General features: G+C 37.5%; 1 long non-coding RNA gene across 1 annotated transcript in view; it reads left to right on the forward strand.

Moving 5' to 3' along the window:
* The window catches only part of LOC141421744 (uncharacterized), a 149,224-nt gene that overhangs the window by 99,781 nt on the left and 24,064 nt on the right, over window positions 1-25,379 (forward strand). The gene's annotated exons all lie outside the window — the stretch shown is intronic.

A 25,379-nucleotide genomic window follows, 5' to 3' on the forward strand; every position in this document is an offset into this window, starting at 1 on the left:
TCATAATAAGTGAAATGTAAACTTGAAAATAATGTAATGAATAAAATTAAGCAAAAAAGGAAAAAATAGGTGATGTTGTTAAGTTTTGGTTATCTTCTACTGTCAGTCAATGAGTCTTGACCTGATTCCTATTCCCTTTTGGCTAATTCACTACATGAAGCCCAATTTGTCTCTTTCAGAACTTCAGCCCTGAGTTTTTAGTCCAATTTCCAGAAGAGTAGAGGGACCTGGATTCCCTTTACTCATGACAGTTCAGTTGCCATTTATCTCCCTTCTCTGTGTTAAAGACAGTGTTTCTTTTGCTTAGTGAGAAAATACATTATTTTTTATCTAAATATAAAAGTGCCTTACATTGTACATTGTTTAGATAGTCCCCACCATCTCCCCCATGCAAACCTAACCTCATCCTACTAAAAGCAATTGCAAGAGGTTTCTTTGTTCTATATGTATATGAAGCCAATCAACCATATTCCTTCACCTTCATTTCCTCCATTATCCCTCTCCTGTCCCACAAAGATCCTCCTCACTGTACCTATTTTACAGTTCTGTATTTCATTATTAATTCCAAAGTCAATGTTTAAAGGGATTTCTTAAAGTATCCCTACTGTGCGTGTACTTTACTTTGGTCAGTTCAACCCCTTTCATTAATCTCTTTTATCTCTTCCCTTCTACCCCCATTATTCAACAACTTTTAATACACATCATTATATCCTCTACCTGTACAGATGCAATGTATTTTGATATTGTTGACTTTCTATCATTCTCTTTTCCTTTTTCTTCTTCCCTGAGTTCCATAGTATAGTTCCACAAGTTATACTATGGAACATGTTGTACATATGAGTTTGTATATGGTGATGTTTGTTTTTGCGTAAACACTTATCCTTTAGACCTATCTTCCACTTATGAGAGTAAACGTATGGTCTTCGTTTTTCTGAGCCTGGCTTACTTCACTTTACATGATATCCTTCAATCGCATCCATTCACCTCAAACCATGTGGTTTCATTCTTCCTTATGGCTGAAGATTTACTCTTTTTTATAAAGAGAAAATATGGTGACATTTATTACAGAGCACTATTGTAGACATTTAAAACATGTTCTTTCTAGTTATCTGTACAACACTCTAAGGTATGCCCCAAGACTCTCCATTTTATAGGTGAGCAATCAAGGTATAGTGCATTTGCATTTAACTACTTTGCGCGCAGCTAGTTCATTGTACTGCCAGGATTCCAACTCAGGGCAAATTCCAAGGTTCAGAGAACTCTACCACTTCTCCAGTTAACAGACCACGTTTCATTAAAAGCCATAGCAAAGGGCTTGCCTGACTATAGTGAGATAAGTACTTAAGGTGATTGGAACTTTTTTCTGCCTAAATATAGATGTTATAGCCTTAACTTAGTCGTGAGTAGATGTAATCTAAAAAATATCTATTTCAACCTCATCCCATTACTTAAGAGGGTAACTAATCCACATTAGTCTATCTTAGAGTTCTATTGTTTCTTAATCCCTCCAAAATGTTCCAGGCACGTTGCTTCAAAAGGGAGCCAGTGTCTACCAGAGAGGAAACAGAAAATGTTGCTCCAGAAGTTGGTGTCATTCCTAAACATTAGCCTCTCTGTTTGACTGACACTTCCAGGGTCTGAAGGGGGTGGATATTAAAAACTGGACCACAGAAGATACAGGTATTTCAATGGCCTTCATCCTTTGCCACTCTTTCCCCTACACATAGTCATCCTGACGTTAAAGCATGCTTTTTCTTCTCACCCCAACCAGGTTCTGCACACTGCTGTGGAACACTTCTATTTCAAATCTCCATTTTCCTTTTCAAACCTCTGACCCTTCAAACTTCCCCTTCTCAATCTTAGTCATGAGCTTATCTCTTACTACAACCTCCATGTCTTACCTGCACTTGCCTCTGTATTTTCCTCATCTTCTCTGTCTCAGTGGGCACTGTGAGCCTCTAAGCAGTGTTGGTCTGCTTCTTGCACTGTGAATCTTATTCCTTTCTCAGGAAACCTTGCTTTAAGGATTTAATTTTACTATTTTATATAGACAAACTCTTTTCTTGTCTGCTATTTTTTCCCCATCATCATTTATACATTCCAAATTTACTTTTTTTCTCCAAAAATTCAATCCTTGTTTTATGTTATTCCATCTGCCTCATTACTCTGATTATCCTGCAGTTACTACTTATGGCTAGTCCTCTGTTTTGAGGCCACTTTTCAGTTCCAGACACATACATGCAGCTTTCAGAAGCATGTCTCCACTTGGGCATCCCACAGGCACCTCATCCATCTTTTTCCTATGAGTGCTGCCCATCATGACATGACCATGTGTATATCCATTGTCCAAAGCAGGATCTTGGAGGTCAACTTCTACTTTCAGCCCTCTTTCTGCTCCACCATCCACAGTCAGTTGTCCACTTGTAGTGAACCCTGACATCTCTTGGACAGTCTGTGCATTGACTTCTCTGCTCTTCTCCACCACTTTAACTCCAGGTACCTCCCTCTCCTTGCTCCTGCAGTTTTGCAACAGTTCCTTCTAAGCTTCGTTCGTCCAGCTTCACACCCTGAAGTCCACTCTGCACTGTCCCCAGAGTGACTAGTGGACAAAATCAATCTGAGAACACTCTTTCAATAAAATACTAATTTGCATGCAGAGAACTTAAGTCTTGTTCTTATGCCTATCTGCTTTCATTCTCTCCTGCTTCTCTCATACTTCCTTCTCTCTCTAAGGCCTTTGCCTCACTTTTTCTCAGGATCCTTAGCCTACTGACAAACCCCTTCTTTCTTGTCTATACACTGCAGCTATGTCTACCAGATACAAAACATAGGCTTTCAAAAGTACACAGATCTTTCCCATAACAAGAAACAAATAAGTCATTAGAGAAGTAATACAAGGAGCCCTCCATAGTCTATGCTTCAGGAATACTGATCTGTATTTTTGTGTCTCAAATGAGCTTCTTCATTATCACTCTTCTGCATCTTTGTTGTGCTCCTGCCTTTGCTTGCTTCCCTGTGCCCTCATCTCATTTCCCTCTATTCCTATGGATAGCATCCAGAAGAAAGTCAGTGGAATAATGAAAATTTGAGAGACAATACAATGTACAAATATTCAGAGTTTAACCTAGTGGTTCAAGAATGAAATAGAGCACAGTGGCTATAGAAATGTTGATTGCCATTGTTGCATGAAAGTAACTCAAGATGGCAATGTGCAAATGCCATATCCAGGTGTTCTAGTTTTTCATTGCTGTGAAAAATAACTGAGAGAAATAGTTTAAAGGAGGAAAGAATTATTACAGTTTACAGTTTCAGAGGTTTCTTTTTGTATTAGGTTGGCTCCATGGCTTTGAGCCTAAGTGAGGCAGAACATCATGACCAAGAGGGTGTGACAGAGCAGAGACGCTCACCTAATGGCAGCTGGGAAACAGAAAGAAATGGTGAGAAAAAGGCCTGCCTCAAGATATAATCTATGCAGGAAAATGGGTGGAACAAGAGACTATCTAGTCTCTAGACTAGATAAATTAAGAGAAATAAACCAGACTCAGAAAGACAAACACCACATATTTTCTCTCATTTGAAGATTCTGAGTCTAAAAAAAAAGACATGAAATGAAAAGCGGATTATTGAGAGGGGAAACTAGCTGGAGGTGGGAGGTAGAAAAGAAAGAATGTGGAGGGAGAATATGAGTGCAGTGTATTGTACACATGAAAGAAAAAGTGATAGTGAAACCCATTAAAATTTGTAAGAAAGCTAAAAGAGGGGGGGTGGGGGATGGGTGCAGGGGGGATAAGAAAGAGTAATAGAGGAGTGAATATGATCAAAGACATTATGTGCATGAATGGAAATACCACAATTAAATCCCTTACTTTGTACAATGAATATATGCTAAGAAAATAATTTAAAAAGATGTACCCTTGAAGAATATCTCCCCACCCAGTAATTTACTTCCTCCAATTAGGCCCAACACCTTGAAGTTTCTACTATTTCCCAATAAATTATGAACCCACAAATGGATTAATCCACTGACTAAATCACAGCCTTCATGGCCCAGTAATCTTTCATTGAATTTGCTCCACCAACAGGGGACCAAACTTTTAATACGTGAGCCTTTTGGGGAACACCTTATATCAAAACCAGACACCAGATAACATATATGTATTCTATAATATTTCTTGAGAACTAAAAAGTTTTTTAAATATTAAATGTGATTAAAAGATATGTTTTGCATTTCTGTTCTTTTATAAGTTCTTGGAAAACAAGGGAAGTAGTGCTGATAATCATAATGGCAATAATAATAGTATTTATTAAGTGTTTAATATTTGTCAAACACTTTGCTTAGTTTTATGCTTTATTTTCTCTTTGGAATAACCAGAGAAGCTGGGGATAGTATTGTCATTCTTTTCAATAAATGTTCAGTGATTTGGCTAAAGTCACACAGCTAATAAATTAAAGAGAAAGATTTGATCAAGTTCAGTTAGTCTCTAAACCCTGTGATGATAAGAACAATGTATTGCATTGCTTCAAAGGCTGGATGAAAATGAAAGGAACAATTTATAATTATACATATAATTTATCATCATATATGTATACACTTGTATATATCTATTGTACATATGAAATGCATCACATAAATAGTATACTATGTACAATTCATATCAATCAATATTTATTGTTTAATATTACATATGCAAGTAATAATTTAAACATTATATGTCTCAGTTAACATGTGTTGTTAACTGATATTAATTAAGCACTTACGTGAGAGAAGCATGTGACATACAACCCATTTCATTTTTACATATTGGGTGTCATTATGCTATATATATAGTGAAGGCTGAGCTTAGTTGAATGTATTTTTATCTGTCGAGAGCTTGCAGTCATGACAAATGACAATTGAGTCCTGAGCTGCCTGTCATCAAAATGGCGCTTAGCCACCTAGAACATGTCACTCATTAATAGCCACGAACAAAAATGCCAGAGAAAATTTCTTACGTTTCAACCAGAGTGATTCAAGTCATCATGTTACCTAAGGTTGAGGCCAACATTTAGGGTGAGATGCATGGTATGGGTTGGTTTGGATGAGGGCAGAGTATCCCACAAGGCCCCAGGCTAGCCCTGTAAACAGGCAAAGAAGAAACCACCGTGGATGGCAGCAGTATGCAACAGGTATACAGCCAGAGCTAGAGTTAATCTTAGCTGAGTCACAAGAGTGTGATCTGAACAAATTACTTCAGCCTTAAATGAGAGGGAATAGTAATTCCCATATTGTGATTGTTTTATAGATTTTGAAAATGCAAGCAAAATATTCAGCGAGCATCTGGAGCATTTTAAATACTTAATATTTTGGTTATTAATGCTTCAGAAGATAGTGAGATTAACCCACAGAGTGCTCATCTCTAAGCCTGAATTCTCTCTTCTCTCCATCATAAAATATTTTATGCAAAAAAGGGAGAAAGAGAAAGAAAGAAATGCAAAAAAAGAAAGAAAGAAAGGAAAAGAAAGAAAAATTATCTTCTTCCTAAAACATGTACCTTTTCATTTACTTACCTTAATGTGCCAGGCATTCCTCAAGGGATTCAGTTGACTCTAGAATAACAGAGCTAGAAAGCCACATGTACAAGTAATGTACCACACCATGAAAATTGTTACAATTCAGAAATTCAACATGCCAATTTCTTACTTATCTTCCAAGAAAGGAAGTGTGGATATCACCTCCTACCTGAAGCCTTCTTTGATTTTTTTTCATTAAAAAATAAGCAAAAACATTTCCTATTTTCAGTTGTCACCACTACCATATTTACTCACTGCAACACAATATTTTATAATTACTCATATTAAATGAAGGTATATTTAAGGCTGAGACCTAAAATTTTGTTAGTTTGTTTTTACCCTTTCATGGGGCTTTAGGGTTTTGGGTAGTATCCAAAATACAGGAGACACTCAGATATTAGATATTAGATTATTGAAGGAAGGACTGGAAGGGATAGATGAGGGTAAGGAGTAGGAAAATGGGGAGAAAAACTGGGCTGATAGACACATGGTTCCAAGAGAAACATAGGGAAGAAGACATCAATTCTGCTTGGGAGTAAGACAGAAAAGGAAGACTTAGAATGCAGGGGCACTTGAGTTATAGCTAAAGGATGAATACGATTTTAGTTCAACAGAGAAATCAACGTGGTGGTGAGTGATTGGTGGTGGCAAAGGCATTATAGGCAGAGGGAAAAGTATGGATAAATACACAGAGGCATGGAGTTGAATGATCTATTCACTGAGTGGTGAGTAGCTCTAGGCAAATTGAGTTGTGATTGAAAGCTGGAGGAAAGAGCAGAAGGATAGAGATAACATATATATTAGATTGTGATGGACCTTGGAAACCATGCAAATGAATTTGGACCTTCAAACTACAATGGTTCCTCCAGAGATAAGCTTGCCTATCTCTCTAAAAGGCTTAACCTTGATTGAGGGTATTATTTCTTCCAGCTAAGTAGTATGTAGTTGATTTAAACTAAGGGCAGGCAGACAGCTTCTGTGATGTTTCTTGTGAGCCTAAATCACAGGGTTTTGACGTCTTTGATTTTAAAGGGAAATTGAAATCACTTCAATACTCATTCAGGCTGAAACTACTTTTAGAATTTCTGAGAACAACTGAAAACATAAATCTACCTCCTCACAGTGCTTAGGCTTTGGAATCCTTCCTGCCTTTATTCTGTTGAATGAGACAGAATGGGAAGAATAATAATACCTGACATGTCCTTATACTACATTTGTAGAGCATTGTTCCCAAAAATGATCTCATTTGCTCTTCATAAAAAACCCCTGTAAGCTAAGCACTATTGTATTCATTCAGCAGCAAACAAACAGGCACAAAAATAGTAAGACAGGCAAGAATTGATTCTCTCACCTCCGTTATCTCTGACACTCCTAGCTCAGCAAGGTCTGAGTGTCTCCACATGCAGATGAAAAGCCTCCTATGGTGTCCAAATCAATCACAAAAGAGGCAGAAGGAAAAGAGGCTATGTAACATATTAAAATGTACACTGCTGAATTATTTCCATTCTTATCATTATATAGTTCTATAACCACTCCTAGTCTGAAGTATAACTGTACTTTCTAGGAAAGGACATGGAAGCTCAGAGAGGTTAATAATTTTGTTTGGGATGTCTCAGCTTCAAGATGGTAGGACCAAACCTAGATCTCCATTTGCCAGCACAACACGCACTCCTTTTTTCCAACTCACTAAAGAGTGAGACTCATCAATTCACAGTAACCAAGTTATGTAATCAGCCTAGAAGCCCACCAATGAGTGAATGGATAAAGAGAATGTGGAATATATATACAATGGAGTTTTGCTCATCCATAAAGAAGAACGAAATTATGTATTTCCTGGGAACCAGATAGTACTGGGATCCTCATGTTAAGTGAAATAAGCTAGTCTCATAAGACAAGTATCATGTTTTTTCTCTTTTGTCAAAGCTAGGAGAAAAAAGAAAACAAAACCCACAATATCAACAAAACAAGATCATGAACAGTAAAAGAGGAACTACTAGGGAAATGGAAGGAGAAGCAGAAAAGAGGCATGAATGGGGAGAAGAAAGAGTCGTAGAGGAATACCTTACATGCCTGTATGGAAACACAATGAAACCCGTTTCTCTGTGCAATTAATATATGCTATGGAAAAGAAAGGAAGAAAAACAATGAGGCTTCAGAGCTCAGACCACTTAGTGTCTTTGATCACTAACCAGCTTTATGACCTTGCGAACCTGTGCTCCAAGTTCTTGTCTTAAAATGGAGACGCTAACACCTGCTGCTAAGAATTTCTCTGTGATTGCGAGTAAAGTGCTGTCTTCAGTTCCTAGAAGTCAGGATGCACAGGGGAAGTGTTGCGTACAGTGATCCAACATCTTAAAAAGAATTAATTTCTTTCCTCAGACGGATATCTGACCCCTTGATACCAGAATGACTTTCTCTGGTGCTAGGACATGGTTGTCACACTTGCGTCAAGCTAGGATCTCAGAATGAGTCAGTCAGGGGCTCAGCAGGCTCCTTGCCAGGTTTCCTTACTGCTTTCATTTGCCAACCCAATTTGAAGGCCAGAAATCTAAACTTTCCTTGCTTGTCTCACAGTTCCCCGAGTCCAGAATCATTCTATTAGAGCCTAGAAACAGGCTAGCATTTGTTACTCTCTCTCCACACAATAATGTTCCCATGCTCTGTTCTGAGGATACTGACACTGTTCCTCAACCTGTACAGCTCCCTGGAACGCGCAGTGAGGCCCTTTGCCACCTGGCATGACTTGAGATTGAACTTGTTACTGATGGCTTGCTCCTTTTCTCTGTTGGGATTTTACATTGAACACTTACTATGTGTTAGAAATTATGATGTTCTGAGAAAACAATTCTAATCAACCCAGTATAATTTCTGTCTTCTGAGGAAATAGCCAGAATTTACACAATCAATTACACAAATAAATTGTTCCTGAGGAATTAAAAACATAAGTAACCATAGCTCCCATTCTCTACTTAGCACATGCACACACACACACACAATTTGAAAAGAATGAAGAAAAGAATAATTATCTTTAGTACTTGGTCAGAACTGGGACACATTTTTCAATCTACACATGAGTGATTACTGATATGACTTTCAAAAGTTTTACTAAGTGCACATCAGATACTTGGCTAAATAAATTGCATTAATCTTGTTTTTTCAATCTGATTAAGCTTGAGTAATAAGTATGTATCATCTGTTAGGCATCCTTCTAGACTCTGAGAAAACAACTGCTTTGAGACATAATCTCTGCCTCAAAAACATTCACAGTGGAATGATCTTCATCACAAATCTGGACTGTACATTATCCTGGGTGGGCTAGGTTATGGGGATGTAATGGAATTGTTTTCTATTGCTGAATTATGAATGAGTATAAACTAAATAGCTTAATACTTATCCATTTATTGGCTCATGATTCTGAAGGTCAGAACTCTTAGTAGGTCTCAGTTCTTTCTGCAGGGCCTCACAGTTGAAGATACTGCCCCCAACCTATTTGAGTGTCTGGGAAAGAATTTACATACGTACTCACTTTAATTATTGGCAAACAATTCCTTGGTGGTTGTTGGCTTATGGTTGTTCTTAGCTCTTAGAAGCTGTTCTCAGGTCCTTCCACATGACTCCCTTTAACTCAGCAGCAAGAATTCTCTCTCTTCATCAACTTCTCCCATGTTTCAAATCTCTTTGACTTCTGCCACCAGCCTGAGAAAATTCTTTGCTTTTAAACAATGAGTCCCACCCAGATAATCTATCTCATTATCAACTTCTCAGTAGCCAGTAGACATAATTACATCTGCAAACTTACTTTGTCCTGTAAGTATAAAGTACCATAATCACAGGTGTCACACCAGGAGGCAAAATCCCTATGGATTATTCTGTTTTACAAACAATCCCACAAATCCTGTGGCTGGAAACAACAAAGACTTACTTCTCATTTATGAACAGGTGCACAGTGGGTTGGTTTTATCCCTGCTTTGTAGTGCCCTCTTCTAAGACAGAGACTGATGGCGCAACCACTGTCTGAAACATCACCAGGTACACAGCAGTGAGAGAGAAAGCAAGAGGATGGATTGACACCAGCTCTTAACACTTCAGTCCCAAACGTGCCACCATTGGTTTTGGTCACATTCCATCAAAGAAAGAAAGTTACACGGCCAGAGCCATCTCCAAGGAGACAAGAAGGGACAACTCTATCATCTGTCTGAAAAAAGGGGACCTAGAAATACAGGGCAGATAGAACAAATAGATAACGTAGTTTCTCTTTTGATTGTCAAGTATTTGTTTCACTTTACATCTAGCACACAGAATATGCTTAGTCCTCCCCCACTTCAAGGGGAATGACCTATAAGTCCCATGTCATTGTACATCAAGTCAGACGTCAGGGTTGGGGATTGTGAGAGTCTCCACATCAAGGGGTAAGTATGATGTAAATTGTAACAAGGCTCGTGGCCTCATGGTGTTGTCCTCATTTGACAGAGAAACTTCATTTGGTTTCAAAAGATTAAGTTGCTTAATTTAAGTCAAATAACCGATAGGTGATAAAGCCAGGATTTTCATTGTCTCTCTCTCTCTCTCTCTCTCTCTCTCTCTGTCTCTCTAACTCTTATTGCTTTATTCCCAACTGACAGAGGAGGAAGAAATATGGGGAATGTAGCCTATTTTCTGGGGGTCAGTAACCTGGGTAAGAAGTCAAGCACATGACAGAAATTCAGCCCACCTTGTGGTCAATAGACCTCTGTAGGGTGCTAGGAGAGTGGTGGTGAGGTTGAACAAGTTCTTAAATAATAAAGAGTTTCCTAGTTAGGCACAAGAAGGGAAGACATTCTGGAAATGAGAAGAGAAGTGGCACGCATGAAAGACAGCAGAGGAAGAATGGGGTTTTGATGAGCTGGGTATTTGAGTTCATGTGTGAAGAGATACAGCTTGAAACATGAGTTTGCTTGTAAATAGGTGAAACCAAGCTGTATATGCTCTGGAGAGGAATTCAGACTTCATCTTATGAAGAAAGAAAGAAAGAAAGAAAGAAAGAAAGAAAGAAAGAAAGAAAGAAAGAAAGAAAGAAAGAAAGAAAGAAGAAAGAAAGAAAATATGTTAATCCAGGTCATCAGAGAAGGAGATGACAAAATGTGGTAACACATGGTGCATCTAATTAAAGGAAATACTTGTGGAATAACATGGGGTGGGAGCCAAATTCAGGGAGAGTGTAATGCTTGGTGAAAGGTGGAAGGAAGGTTGAATCATAGTGCCTTAGACATTTAAAGTCAACTGAAAATGTTTAAAAAATGTAAAATATGAAATAACAATGTGGACATAAATAAGATAAGTAACTATTAGAAAATAAAGAATGCTAAAGCAATTAAAAGTGTTTGTATATGAGGAGCAGAGTGGGGATGAAAAATATGAGAAATGAGACCTTGTTTACTATTCCTCTGTGTGTGTGTGCAAATTAAAAACTGGGATCTTTTCTAACTTGCATAAAACCACATTTCTAATGTAGCTTTGAAGTGTCTTTCATATTAGTCAGGCTGGATGTGAGACCCCAGACATTTTGACTTGGGCCATTCTTCCTTTTCCCAGAGCTGCTTGAGGTTTTGTGAACCTCAAGCAGGATGCATTTCATATTACCTTTCTTGCTGTGTCCATTAACTACTGACTTTTCCTCTGACGAATTATCAGCCATTTCAGCATTTGTGTGCAGTTTGGGAAGGAAAAGAAGGGGACTTGCATGGCTTTCAAAGGTATTTAAGATACCTGTAGTAAAATTGGCACTGGGTGAGAGAATGTGGATTCTAACAAGGTACACTGCAGGAAGTGAGCTGGTTCTGTAGAGAGGTCAATAAGGAGATCTCTAGGAGAATGGCAGTGAACAAAACTCCTCAGGAGCAATAAGTGGCCAAACATAAAGGGACTAGAAATGCATCATAAGTGAAAACACATGTGCGGAGCAGGTTGATAAGTTAAAGCACAGACCAGGAGCGGCCTTCTAAGGGAAAGTTATCACTGAATAAACCTCATGTACCCAGATGTTATTCTTACCTTCACAAGTGTGCACATGCATACATATACACAACCTTCCTACACTCACATTGCATATTTGAACGTGGTGCTGCAGCAATTGATTCTGATTACATCCCATTACTTCTGTAATCCCCATAGCTTTGAAATGAAGATCCATATCTATGCCACCTAAGGCTCTGACATTCACTTGTACAGCTCTTTGGACAAAGCACCAGAGCCTTATTCATTGTCCTTTCATTTCTTCTTCAAGAAAAATACCTTCCTCCTCAGCTTACATGTTATTGCCCCTGGTGGAACCTCAAATATATTCTAGATGCAGGTCATCTTTTCCTGTTTCAATACTTTTTTTTGCATTGGATTAAAGAAAACAGTTGATTTGTTTGTATTGCTTATTTTAGTAATGTAGGGGCAGGAACTTTTGGTTCCCATTTTCCCTTAGTATCAAACACATGACCTGGAATTAGCAAGTTCCCAACAAACATTTTTTCAGTGAATAATTAGATTTGACACTAGTAAGTGTTGGAGCCCTGCTGAATACCAAATGGGAGGGCTAAGATCAAGTCTTTCCTCATAATCTTCCTCCAAGTCTTCTTTTCTTTTTCCGACTCATGTCACATTCTCATTCCTAGATTTATTCCTTTTCATTCTGCTTATTGGGGAAAAACAAACCAAAACAAGAGGAAGGAAACTTGTTATATTTGAATATGTTGATGGTCTGCATTATATAATTCATTCCAAAGAGTTGACCTTCTACTTTCTTTGCTCTTGTTAAGAAGGAAAGGCAAGAAAAGGAAATGTGTTGATCATATGTTCCCTGGAGTGCACAGGCATTTTCAACACATTTTCCCACTAAGTCTACAGTAATTCACAGGTTAGGTATTTTTATTCCTATTTGAAAGTTGAGGGAGTGAAGGTGCAGATAGATGCAATCTTTAGCCCAGAGTCTCACAGATAGCACATGGGCAAGGCTGGGATGGAGCTCATTCACAGGCCTGGTGCGGGAAGTGACTTACTTAATAGAAATGATTTCCAGTGCACTTTTGCATAGCTTTTCCTTATTTCACCCGATTATATCTAATTACTATCTAAACCAGGATCAGATGACTGTAGAAAACAAACATAAGCAAGCAGCTTTAGGTGGCTGCTTTAATTAGGTATGCTTATTTTAAATGCAGAACTTTGATGTGTCAGGCAGGCTCAAGTTCAAATCCCAGCCTTGCCACTTATTAACTGTGGGAGAAAGGAGTTAATTTACTGCATATCACCTTTTTCCTAAGGTTATGGTAAGTATTAAATGAGAGGAGGTAAAGTCACTTACCATTTTGTCTGGGGTTCAGTATGCACATTATGTAAGCGTGTTATTATCTTTATACCTAAGCCTGTCAAGTGTAGAAGTGGATAAAGTGTCATTTATAGTCAATATAATAGAAATTATTATTCTCTGCCCTTTACTTTCTACTGCATTAAGTAGAACACAACTGCCTTAAATTTCCATGTCCCTAACTAACACCCTGAATGTGTGAAGCTTTATGATTTGGAAATTCTTGGTATTTCTAAAATGTCAATCTTTTCAAAATTGTGCTTGGGAAAAAAGAAGTTTCTCTGCTCTTATATGCCACCAGATTCCTTCTAAGTGACTTTAATCTTTTTCACTCACAAAACCTGGAACTTAAGAGAGTGTTGCTATGGAGAAAAATATGATATTATTAATAATAGAAATGCTTGGAGGTCACTCACGTGGTTGAGCCCTTGTATTTAAGAGTTCCAAGATGTTAGAAATACTTGCAATTTTAGAGAGAAAAAGAAAACTTATGCTCTTAAATGACAATTTGCCTATTGAAATAGATTATCTTCAATTGAGGCAGTACAGTGGGGAGGGGGAGAAGTTCATAGGCTTCAGAGGGAGGAACATCAGTTTTCAAATCCTGAGGCCATCACTTAAAAAGGCTAGGAAGGCGAGAAAGTCCTCTGTATCTCTGATCTTTTTATTCATAAAAGAAGCATTCTAATACATACTTTGCAATATTATTATGAGCCTTAATTGTAAGTTAAATGGCCTGCATCTCATGTTGAGTGTTCTCACAGAGTACATGGAGTCATAGTGCCCTAATTTGAATCTAACTTCTTTACTTAGTAGCTATCTGACCAAATTACTTCAGTCTTTGAACCTGAATATTTGTATGTAAAATGGAGATAATAATTCCTACAACACAAGACTGTCATGGATATCAAGTTATTTAACTTGTGAATAGTGTCTGAATAGAGTGATGATTCCTAAATCTCTCCCTCTGTCATCCATCACTCTTTCCATTCCTTTTTCCTCTGCCCACTTGCTCTTTCCTCTTTATGAATGTATAACTATTAATGTGTCAGCATCATCTTCTTACACAAGAAAGCTTAGTTGCAGTATTTCATCTTTCTTGTGTTCCCTGGTTCCCAGTATCCTATGCTAATTCCTTCATTTCCACAAGCAAAAATCATACAGCCAATAAAGGAAAGTGAGGACAAGCCACCAGTTCTGTAGTGCCATTTCTCACTGGAGAAAACCTTGGGATTTAGGGTACGTTCCCACTGTCGCCATTGTGTTCTTATGGAGTTGCAGCTGGCTGCACCATGTGCACACCCTTCATTTGTCTTTGAGTGCACAATAGACAAACAAATCAGCTTTTCTACCTGTGACAGGACTTACCAACCTCTAATCTACTCTAAAACTGCAGCCAATTACATGAAAGAGAAATTCTGCTGAATGTGGTGGCCTAAATTGATTTTATTCTTGTGCTTCATACATTGATTCAAACATTACTCCTAGTGTACGTACAAGGATCCAAACCATGCATTGATATTTCAAAATCAGTAACATGGGCATGGTTTCTGGTCCATTCAAGGAGTGGAGGAGAAAGGGACAATGCATAAAGTTATCACAAAGTGTATCAGTCCCTATTTTGTTTAATGTTTTTCAAATAACAGACCTGCTTTTAAATATTGAATTCTCTAATTATTTGTTGTGTGATTTGGGGCAAATTACTTAACCTGTCTGAAACCTGAATGACTTTGTGTCCACAACAAGAGTTGCTATTAGGTTTGAACAAAATGCAATATGCAGATGGATAATGTGTCTGATAAATTCTTTTAATATTTTAAGAATCAAAGAGGCCTAATTTTAAATCCTGGGTGATCCTTTTTTTGTTTTAGTAATAAAATACCTGAGGCAAGCTACTTAGGAAGAAAAAAGATTTATTTAGGTCATGGTTTTGGAGGTTTGAAGTCTAAGTTGTGCAGAACTCCATTGGTTCAGTCTCCAGAAAGGGCCTAAAACTAAGGTTATCATGAGGCAGCATGAGTGCAGAAAACATCACAACTCAAAATAGGAAGATAAAGGGAGACACACATAGGTCAAATCCAGGCCTCTGGACCAATTTGTTCTTTGAGAACTCACTTCGGAAGATATTTCCCATCCAAGAGCACTGTCCTCAGAGACCTAAGGACTTCTCACTAGGTCCCATCTCTTAACTGTCCCTCTTCCCAACCAAATTTCCAACAAATGGACCCTTGGGGGACAAACCACATCCAAAACATAGCATCACACACATGGATACAAGCACATGCATGCAAATATAGACATGCACACACAAACACACACATGAATACACACACACACAAGCATTCACACAAACACACACATGCATAACATACACATATGCATACAAACATACACATATAGACATGCATGTAACACATGCCTATACACATATAAACACAGACATGTAAACACATACAAACATACATGAATATACATTCATAAAAAGCACACATGCATACACAATGATATGCAGGCAAACACACGCTTATGCAAACACACACATTCATGCATACAAATGCACATAGGTATACACCTATGTAAACACACATATATAAGCAAACATACACACATGCATGTGAACACACACAAGTTGTATACAAACTCACATAGATGCATACAAACACACACAAATGCATACAAAAACAAACATGCAAACACACATGCATAAAACATAAACATGCATACAAACACACATATGCAAATACACACATATGAACACAAACATGCATGCGTAGAATTACATACACAGGTATGGACATGTGCATCTGCCATGACATTATCTCCTTTGCCATGTACTTGCCATTTCTGTTGTCTGACATTTCTTTGATCACAGCATTACTTTTCTACTGACTCGTTGCATGACTTTGCATGAGTTGTGTAACTTTTCTGAGCTTCAGTTACCCTGCATGCAAAATGGTGATAGTGATTCTTCACAGGGGTGTAGTAAGGATTAGGTAACTAATGCATGTAAAGTACCTGCTAATGGTGGAAGCATAATAGTTGCTCATTTCCTTCCTTTCTCCTATTGCCACATTTATGGAAAACAAATCAACAGGGATCTTCTATTTGTGCAAAAGAACACTCAGACTGTTTCAGGAGAGTAGCCAAAGCTTTCTGTGAAATCATCTTCCAAACTCAAGGTCAACTATCCTCTTCTAGGCCCAAATGTTGCATAAATAATATTTGGTGATATCATTTAAAATACTTGTCAGGAGAAGATCATGCTTATTAGGTACACATTGAGGGTAGGGGTTCCCAGGAGAAAAACTGAGTTCTATAAAATTTTCTCCAATATTATGGTGGAATCTTATGATAAGGGAACCCTCATCCAATAAGCTTATAGTACTAATCTTAGTAAGTTTATAGTACTAATTTGACTAAGAATATTAGGCAAACAGGCAAAAGAGTCATCATAATCCAGAGTATTTGTTTAAAAATTTTTAGATTAAGTGTATATAATTTATTTCTCATCATTAACATGAAGTTGATAGTTATCCCTTTTTTTCTAAAAATAATATGAGTTTTCTTAGGCTCCCTCAAATCTGTCAAATTTTCCATCTTTGACAATTGATAACATTGGATGGTAATTCAGAGAAAGATGTGTGTGTTTGTTTACTAATGAATTATGGAGTAACTTTAGTAGTTTGTGGGTGAGTATTTAACAACCAGTCTTTTATTTCAGTTAGAAAAGCCCAGATTTTTAAAGTTTATCAATTTCTGTAGTGAAAATACTCCCACAGTGACCAAATTGAACCTAAATTTTTTTTAACAACTGACTTGTAAAATTCTTGAGCTGGTTCTAGCATGGCTCTCTTTATATGAAGTGTTCTGTTAAGAACTGGGGACATAGGTACATAACAAGCACCAAGCTCATTCAAAATTTTGAAATCTTCCCTGAGATGTGAATGCAAACAGTATGTAGCTTAGAATGGGAAACTCAAATTTGGTTCCTTAAAATTTCCCTAAATAACAATAAGGCTAACAGGAAAACAAAAAATCTTTTTTTAATTGTTAAAATTTTCAGGTATTGCAAAGATAATGTTGAGATGAGTAAGTCAGAATTTATTGGGTGAAACTGTAGCCCAAATGGTAGAGTATAATGTGTTTCAATAGTAATACTCCCATTATATACAGCATCAACCAGATGTTTAATGCTGTAACCTTGGGAATAATATTATACTGAGAAATGGAAGAATCCCAAATTGGGAACAACTCTTCCATCCGAAAGAGATAACCATAGACAGATATTTCTTAACTTAGGAAGAAATTCCCTTAATATACCTAACCATGGCAGCTTGATGCTGTAGAGTGTCTGTTTTGAGCCTCATGACCGCATGGGTGTGGCTCACTGACACTTTCCAGCAGGAAATTATTTCATATTACTATCTTTGGAAAAGTTAGAAATTCAAAGTATGGCTCCTACAGAATGTTGTCCCTTGCACACCATGGTAAAATTGAAAATTGCAAATTGAACTGTCATAAGGTGGGGACCATCTGTAGCAACCTCTATAAGCACAGATTTTGAAAGAACGGGCTTCAGAGGGGCCACATGTGCAGAGTGAAGCATTGTCAGTGGAGATGTTGGTAACAGCAGAATTAATAGCAGTTAAAAATGATCTGATGCTCATTGCCACATGGAAATTGTTTTATTTCAATTGCCTCATTTAATCCTCTGACAATCCATCTAAATGACGATTTAAAAGTTCCATGAAAATGTTTCCTATTTTCATCCACTGTCTAGATTCAGTGAATTTTCAAGAAAGAAGTGAAACTTGATTACAACGATGAGGTTTTTTTGTCTTTTTTTTGAGATGGAATCTCCCCATGTAGCCCAAGCTGGCCTGTCCTCCTGCTTCCACCTCACAAGAGCTAGGATAATAGGCTTGCACCCCCACCCCCATCTTCAGCCATGATTTTTAGAAGCCAAAACTTTTTCTAGGAGAAAGATTGCCCTATACCTTATCCAAATTTCAACATTCCTCTAAATAATTGGAATACATTAACACCTTAGAAACCATTTCTCACAGTATTTTCCACTTTTTCTGCAAAATCAGTTGTTAAAAATGAAATGTACATGCTCTTAATTTCTTCCACTTGACTTATAAAGTGCTGAGGCTCTGTAAAAGGAGCAGTTACTCAAAACACATAACAAAGCTAAGTCTAACTAGTGTCTAGAGTCTTATGATTCAAAGCATTAATATTTTCCATACTGTGAATCAAATTTCATTTAATTAGCATCTTAACTTGTCCAGTCCCTCCCCTAGCATAACCATCCTCCTTACTCAGCTACAAGATTTATGGTCTTCAGCTTGCAGCTCTTATCTTGTCAGTCTCATCTTTTAAAAAGTTAACTTCTTTAGTCTACAGAACAAATTAAATAATTGTGAGGTATGAATAATCCCTTAAACTCAACTTCTAATTTTTCTTTCCAAATCTGTTCTTCATACTATGCACACATTTGTGAACATATATGCACTGATATATACATCAAGTCACACACATGCATTTTCCCCACAATATCACACATCTCATTCTCTACACCCTTCCTGTTCCTAACTCCCATTTTGCTTTTCTCATTGCATTGCTTAATCTAAGAATTCTCTGAAAAAAAATTTTCCCATTAATTCCTATATATATATCCCCATTAGTTAATATCATGTCTGAAGTGATCTCTTCTAAGAAGCCTATCTAGAACATCCCTCATCACACATACAAACAATATAATTATCTGTCCCTACTGAGCTATATTGACCTTGGGGTTACAATTTAGGCACCAATTATTTACCATTTTCCTTAGTTAATTATAGTTTGTGGATAACATGTATTCTGAGTGTTCTCATGAGAATATTCCATACACAATCCAACTTTTCATTTGTAGACCTTGCAGAATTCTTGGAAACATGCATGCTCACACACATGCATATATAAGTATGTAATCATTGAGCACAAGCTTCCAAAAAGATATCCACTAGCCATTTTTTTCTGTCAGATTTTCTGGTTCTTTCCTTAGAAACTTTGCAAGAGATTTTGCTCACTTTAAAAAAGTGATAGCTGATGACTTGTATCAAAATTAAAGTGGCAATACAAGATGGCAAATACTGGTAATACATAGACTTTAAACAACCAGACACAGAAAATGTAGAGGATGCTCATCCAGCCTTTGTTGGAGGAGAGAGGGATAATTAAAAACATATAGGGATATGATGGTGACTTTGGGCTTATAGACTGAATGTGGCAGGCAGTGATGTATAGAGAAGGACAGGAAAGATAGGGTGCAGAAGCAAGGGACATCCCGAGTCAGACAGAAAGAGGAACTAAACATGTGAAGAGAAGGTGCTGCAGAAATTAGTTGGAGGTATTTATAGACTTACTTGTACAAAGTGGTGACAGCTGTAATATGGATAGGCTTATGGCCATGATGTTTAACTCATTATTACATCAAAACTACCTATGGAGAATGAGCACCTGGTTTGTAAAACTCATTCTGTGGGTCTTGAGTCTTCAACTTTCTATCCTTTCTCACAATTTAGAGTTGGCTTTTAGTGAATGTTAGGATGTGCACTGAACTAAGCAATTTGCATAAATCATTAAAGCATGTGTAATCATCACCAACCTTGTTAGATCTTTCCTCTATGTGTGGTAGCCCTGACCTATGTTCTCACTTAATTCTTGCAAAAGCTCTATGAGATAAATATAATTATTACCTTCACTTTCTACCGATAAAGAAACTGATTATTAGAGAATTTAAGTAGCTTGTCCCAAATCACACAGACCGTAAATGCTAGTGACGAAATTCCAATGCCCTCCTGGCTGATTCCAATGGATATCTATCATATTTTATCACTGTTCTCTATAGTAATTTTATGTATAAATGACATTGCCAGCATTTGGCAAGTCTGGACTCTCTGATTTTATTTAATTCTGTTTTTATTCTTATTTTATCTACCTGGTCTATACCAGGTGAGAGAATTCCAGCTGGCTTATGGAGGTAACTTGGCCTATAAAGTTAAGAAGAGGCAACCTAGACAGCAGACAAGCAGAGAGAAATCCCATCTCTGCCACAACATTGCCATTTACTGTTCTGTGACATGGGGAACACTGAGATGAACTCGCATTTCCTCTCTTTTCTCAGCTCATCCTACGCTTGAGTCTTTATCTCCTCTAAGTAAGACTTAGCAGCATTAATAACAAATATGACACCCACCAGACACATGCCGTGTTCCATGCAACACCAGATGGGTGCACTTTACACTGACTATCTCATTTAATTCTGCTACCAATGATGTGGTGCTGATACAATCAATGCCTAGATTATTGAGGCATATAATTATTTTGCCCTGTACAGAAAGAAGGGAAAATAAAGGTTCAAAGGGTTTAAAAATGTATATGAGTGAGTTACCAAGCCAGGCAACTTGCTTCCTTAAATAATAATGTAGTAAGCTAATGATAGGACAGTCCATGGTGATCATGTTTGTTACATGATGTAACGAGTAGATTTTTATTACTGAAGAAAGCTGGGAAGAAGCAGAGTTAGGAACAAGCACTGGAATCCTGACCCCTGTTCTATAGTTTCTCGAATCAGATACTTACTGATTGGACTATTGACTCAGCCATTTGCTATTTATATTATTTTGGGTCAGTCACTCAAATGCATGGAACCATAATTTCCTCGTTGATATAATGGGAACTATGATACCTCTCTCTCTGGAAGGGTTAAATAAAGGAACAGAAGCCAAGTGCTGGACACAAGGATTTGATAGGTGGGCTTTCTTTTATTCTGTGCCCTATTGTACCACAAAATATTTTAATGTACTCTTAAATTTCAGTTCCATAAGAGTGTTTAGAAATATACCCAATTAGAGCAGTCATGGGAAGAACCAGGAGGAGAGAAATGAAAATGGTTCCTGACAAATGGTAGAAGTCAAAGCGGACAGACTTTTGGCCTAAGAAGTTAAAAGGGACTATATATCTATACTAATAAGAAAAAAAATCATGCTGTGTTTCCCAGGGAATAAGTGTTACATAGTTTTAATTGGCCACTTATTAGTGGCTATGATTGCTGGACCCTCACTGTGGGGCCTGGCCTTTTAACCACCAATCTAATATATAAAATAACACAATTTAGTTAGGAAAACTGAGATAAGTGTGACCTTTCAGAAGGAAAGTTGTGAAAGGATGTATTTTACTCGAATAAAATGTTTTATTTTATTTGCCTTTAATCTTATCTTTTAAAAAATATAGTTATATAATAATTGTCACATAGTTAAGATGAACTAGGTTATGTTTCAGTTACTAGTAAACCTTGAAATTTCAGTGATATAGGGAAATATATGTTTATTTCCTGCATATATTCATATCCAGTGTAGACTGATGGAGAGAGACACCACTTCAGATCACTTGAGGATCCAGGGAAATGGTAATTCCATTACTTCAGGATTTAACTTGACAGTTCACTACAACAGAGAAAGAATAGAGAATTGCACAGGATTGTACTCCAGCTAAACCTGCAATCAACACACATCACTGCTCACATCTCAAGAGAAAGAAGCAGCTATATGGCCTCACCCAGCTGTAAGAGGTGGAGGAGGTCCAGTAGTTCGTTGGTTAAGGATAAAGAATCTCAACAAGATTTGGTGAACATATAACATTATCTGCCTGCCAGTTAACAAGTGTACTTTTACATTAATAATTTGAATAATTATTTCATTTACTCCTTCACAGTTTATAAGTTTTGTGCCTCATGAGATTCACTGAGTCCCTGGTGTTTAATACAAAGCATGTCACAAAGCTGGTAATCAGAATACAGATGCTGAATTCTAGCACTTAGCAAATGGTATTCATTTATCCACTTCAGCAACAAAGGTTTAGTAAAACCTATGAGTTTAGTAAAGTGATGAGTCCTGAGGAAAGGGATTAAAAACACAAAAAAGAACCTGTGATACAGTGAAAGTATGCCAACATGTACTTAGCCTGGCCACTAGCAAGTTGAGTCACTGGAGGTACAGGTGGAGCATTTAGATGGAGGTGTTCATTAAACATATTAGCTCTGATAGAAGACATTAAGAAAAAAATCAAGGCCAGAGTTTTTGTGTTTAGAGAAAATATCCAGAGAAGTGCTGTTTTAAACATTTACATTGTATGATGTTGTTCAAGATGTAGAATGGACTGTATTAGAAAAGAAAATAACAAAAAGGGCTGGCACTGATGACAGATATTCTGAACACCAGGCATTGTGTCAGGCACAGTATCACTAAATTGTCCTACTAATCCTCATGATATTAACAGTCTCCTTTCACAATCCCAAACTGAGGCACAGAGAAATAAGGACCCGGGACACAATTATAGTTTCCCAGCTAGGAAGATTTAAATAATTATGTAAATTTGCCTTAATCCTGTAGAGTCCAGCCCTCATTTCCATGCCCAACATGACCTAATGAGGATAGGACTTTATAGAGTGTTTATTACCACTGAAGAAGTTTAGACAGAAGCTGAAGGATAAATGTTAGGGTAATGTAGAGATGGGGTAGCAGTGGATTGGAGTTTGTACTAGATAGTCTTCAAAATACCCTCCATGTTCAGAATTCTCTATGTAATGCTAACTTCAGTATCCAGTGCTTATGTGATTGAGCTTTGGGGAATCCTATATTCAGGGTGTGGGAGGACAGAAAGCATTAATGATAAGGAAGCCACCTTTCCCAGCGAGGCTGTCAGGTGCCATTGCTCTTCTGCCTACTGCACTTGAACCTCTTAAGAACCCAGAGATAGGAGCCCCAGAGAAACAAAATTGCCAACTTTTTCAGATTTGGAGCTTTAAGGGTCCACTCACCCTCTAGTTTTCTTATTAAATTTTTTCAAGTGGAAATCTCTTGACAGGTGTAATTAAGGTCATTGCAAGAGCATGAACACTTGTCTATTTCAAAGTCACTTATTCTGTAGTCTTCCTAGATGTTCGCCAAACTGGATCTGTCACCCCAGCCCTAAAGGCTGCACAAAGTCATCAAGAGATTATAGGAGCATGCCAGCTGCGCATGGGCTCAATACAGTGTATGACATTGGGAATGGGGACTGCTCAGAGATGAGCTGACAACCTCTCCATGTGTCATTCCCCAATCTACCAACTGTAGTGATTTTAGAGGAAAATAAAACACTGATAGCAAGATCAGGAGCTCCATTTTAGACAACAGCTTGCCATGTGACTGTAGCTAAGTTCTTTCCCTAGCTAAATCCCAATTTCTTCATTTGTCATGCATCAGAGTTTCTTAAAATAAGTGCTAAAACACTCTTCATGTCCTAGATGCTCAAATGATGATACAGGGCTCTGTTTTCTCACATGTTGGGAACAGAGTAACTTGTATGGAAGGTAGCACGGTGCACAGAGTTTAGTAACAAGGAGAAAAAGACATGGATTCCAGCTCTGCTACTTACTTATGATGTTGCCTTTGACAAGTTCTTTGAGAATCAGAGCTACTGCAGAAAACAGGATCAGTATTACCTACATTATTTCACTATGGTGCAAATTAAATGGTAAATACAGTACCATTTAACGTGGTACCGTGTACTGGCTAGTATGTGGCTAAGCACATAGGTCATACTATTATTCCATTCCTTCTCCTTAAAATGCCAAGAAAGAAGATGGCCCATTAACATGTCTAGCAGTGGACCTTAGAGGGCAAAAACATTTCTCACAGGGAAATCATCAAGCACTCAGGATGCTTAGGGAAATGGTTGAAAGGGAGACACAATTTTTAAGTGCAGTCAACTCAGTGACCATCACTGTAATTTTCCTTTGTTCAAATCAGCTTGTACCCTTAGCTTCCACCAGACTTATGGGAAGACAGTTCTAACAGAGTTAGGGACAATGAAAGCTCTTGTGTCAAACTCTTGATCCCTGGGGAGGTTGTGTAGGCTTCCTAAATATGGTAGACTTGAGGTGCATTTTAAGGTACAGGAAAATGAAAATAACCAAATCTAAATTTCAGAGGGCACAATTCAGCCATGTCGCTTTATGACAGAGGATACCCAAGCAGATGAGGAATTTCCCCCACATTAGCCTAGAGAAGAGGTTTCTGGAGACCTACATCTAAAGCCCATTCCAAGAAGGCAGAAAACATCCTTACAACGATCTGTTAATCACTTATCCTGAGCTGGGGACAACAGAGTGAAAGAATGACATATGTGCATCAAGTATTGCCATCTGGGAAGATAGGTGAGCTACTCCAGGTGGATGTCTAATTTGGTTCATGTAAGATTGGGAGAGTGACAGAGGCTCAGCAAAGAAAGGGGCTCAGCAATGTAGCTGTTGGGGGCTTTGGACTAATTTATCCTTTTGTTGCTATTGTTAGTGTTTTGTTATAACCTCATTGTACCTCTCCCTCCCTCCATCCTTAATACCATCAAGTCACAACAGAATCAAGTTTCAAGCACCATGCTAGGCACGTCAGTTGTATTGACTCATTTATCATCAGGGGTAAGAAAGTAACATTTGAGCCAAAACTACATAGTGATGAGGGGAGAGAACTGTGTAGATTTTTAGAAGAGTGTACTGCACAATTGGTGCAAAGCCTCTTGGGTCAGGTGGACCTAGGAATATTAGATGAGTCAGTTGTATGACCAAGAGGGAAAATTACAAGATATAAGACTAAGGTTGTCTTGGGATTCATAAAAAATAAAAAGCCAAGAATAATTTTGGGTCTTATTCCTGAAAAAATGATTGAATCTTCATTAAGGTAGAATCAGTCTTTATTTTTTTCTGTTCTGTCAATAGGTCTTACAGTGATATTTTAATCTTTTTTTATCCTAGCATGACCTCATTAATTATCTACAGAACAAGGTAATGTTTATGTAAATATAGACATAGAAAGAGGTCATAATACGAACATTAAGCAAATGTAACACACTTAAGTTTCTCTTTCTTTGGTGTTGTTCCAAATTTCAGAATAACTATTTGGATTAAGTGATATTAACATCATCTTCTGATTTATACACAAGACGTAAGGGCCACCTAGATGTGAATTTTGATAACTCTATGATATGAGATGCATTACTCAACCTTTGTTAGTCTCTGTTTTCATGTTTAAAATGACAATACTTATATTCACCTTGAAGGGATGTTGTGAGAATTAAATGCAGTGCTTTCATGATTGATGGTAAGTCTATTTATAGCCAATGTGCGTGTCACTATCATTGCTACTACAGTATTAGATAGGCCCTTTAGGTTTCTATGATGGGAACTCGACTCAAACTCAACTAAACTCAACAATATATTACAAATGTTTTGGGATCACATGAAATAAGAACATGCCTGGTCTTAGGAGAAATTAGAACCAGGGATGTTAGCCGTTCTAGGGTCCTTAGTCAATTATCACTGTTTCTTTTCCTGAATCTTACTTACTTGTCAATTTTTTTCTCTTTTTGATACTTGTCCTCTACCCCCATTTTTCTTCCATTTCTCAGGTTT

Source organism: Castor canadensis, chromosome 3 (genome assembly GCF_047511655.1).
Source record: "Castor canadensis chromosome 3, mCasCan1.hap1v2, whole genome shotgun sequence".
Taxonomy (NCBI): Eukaryota; Metazoa; Chordata; class Mammalia; order Rodentia; family Castoridae; genus Castor; species Castor canadensis.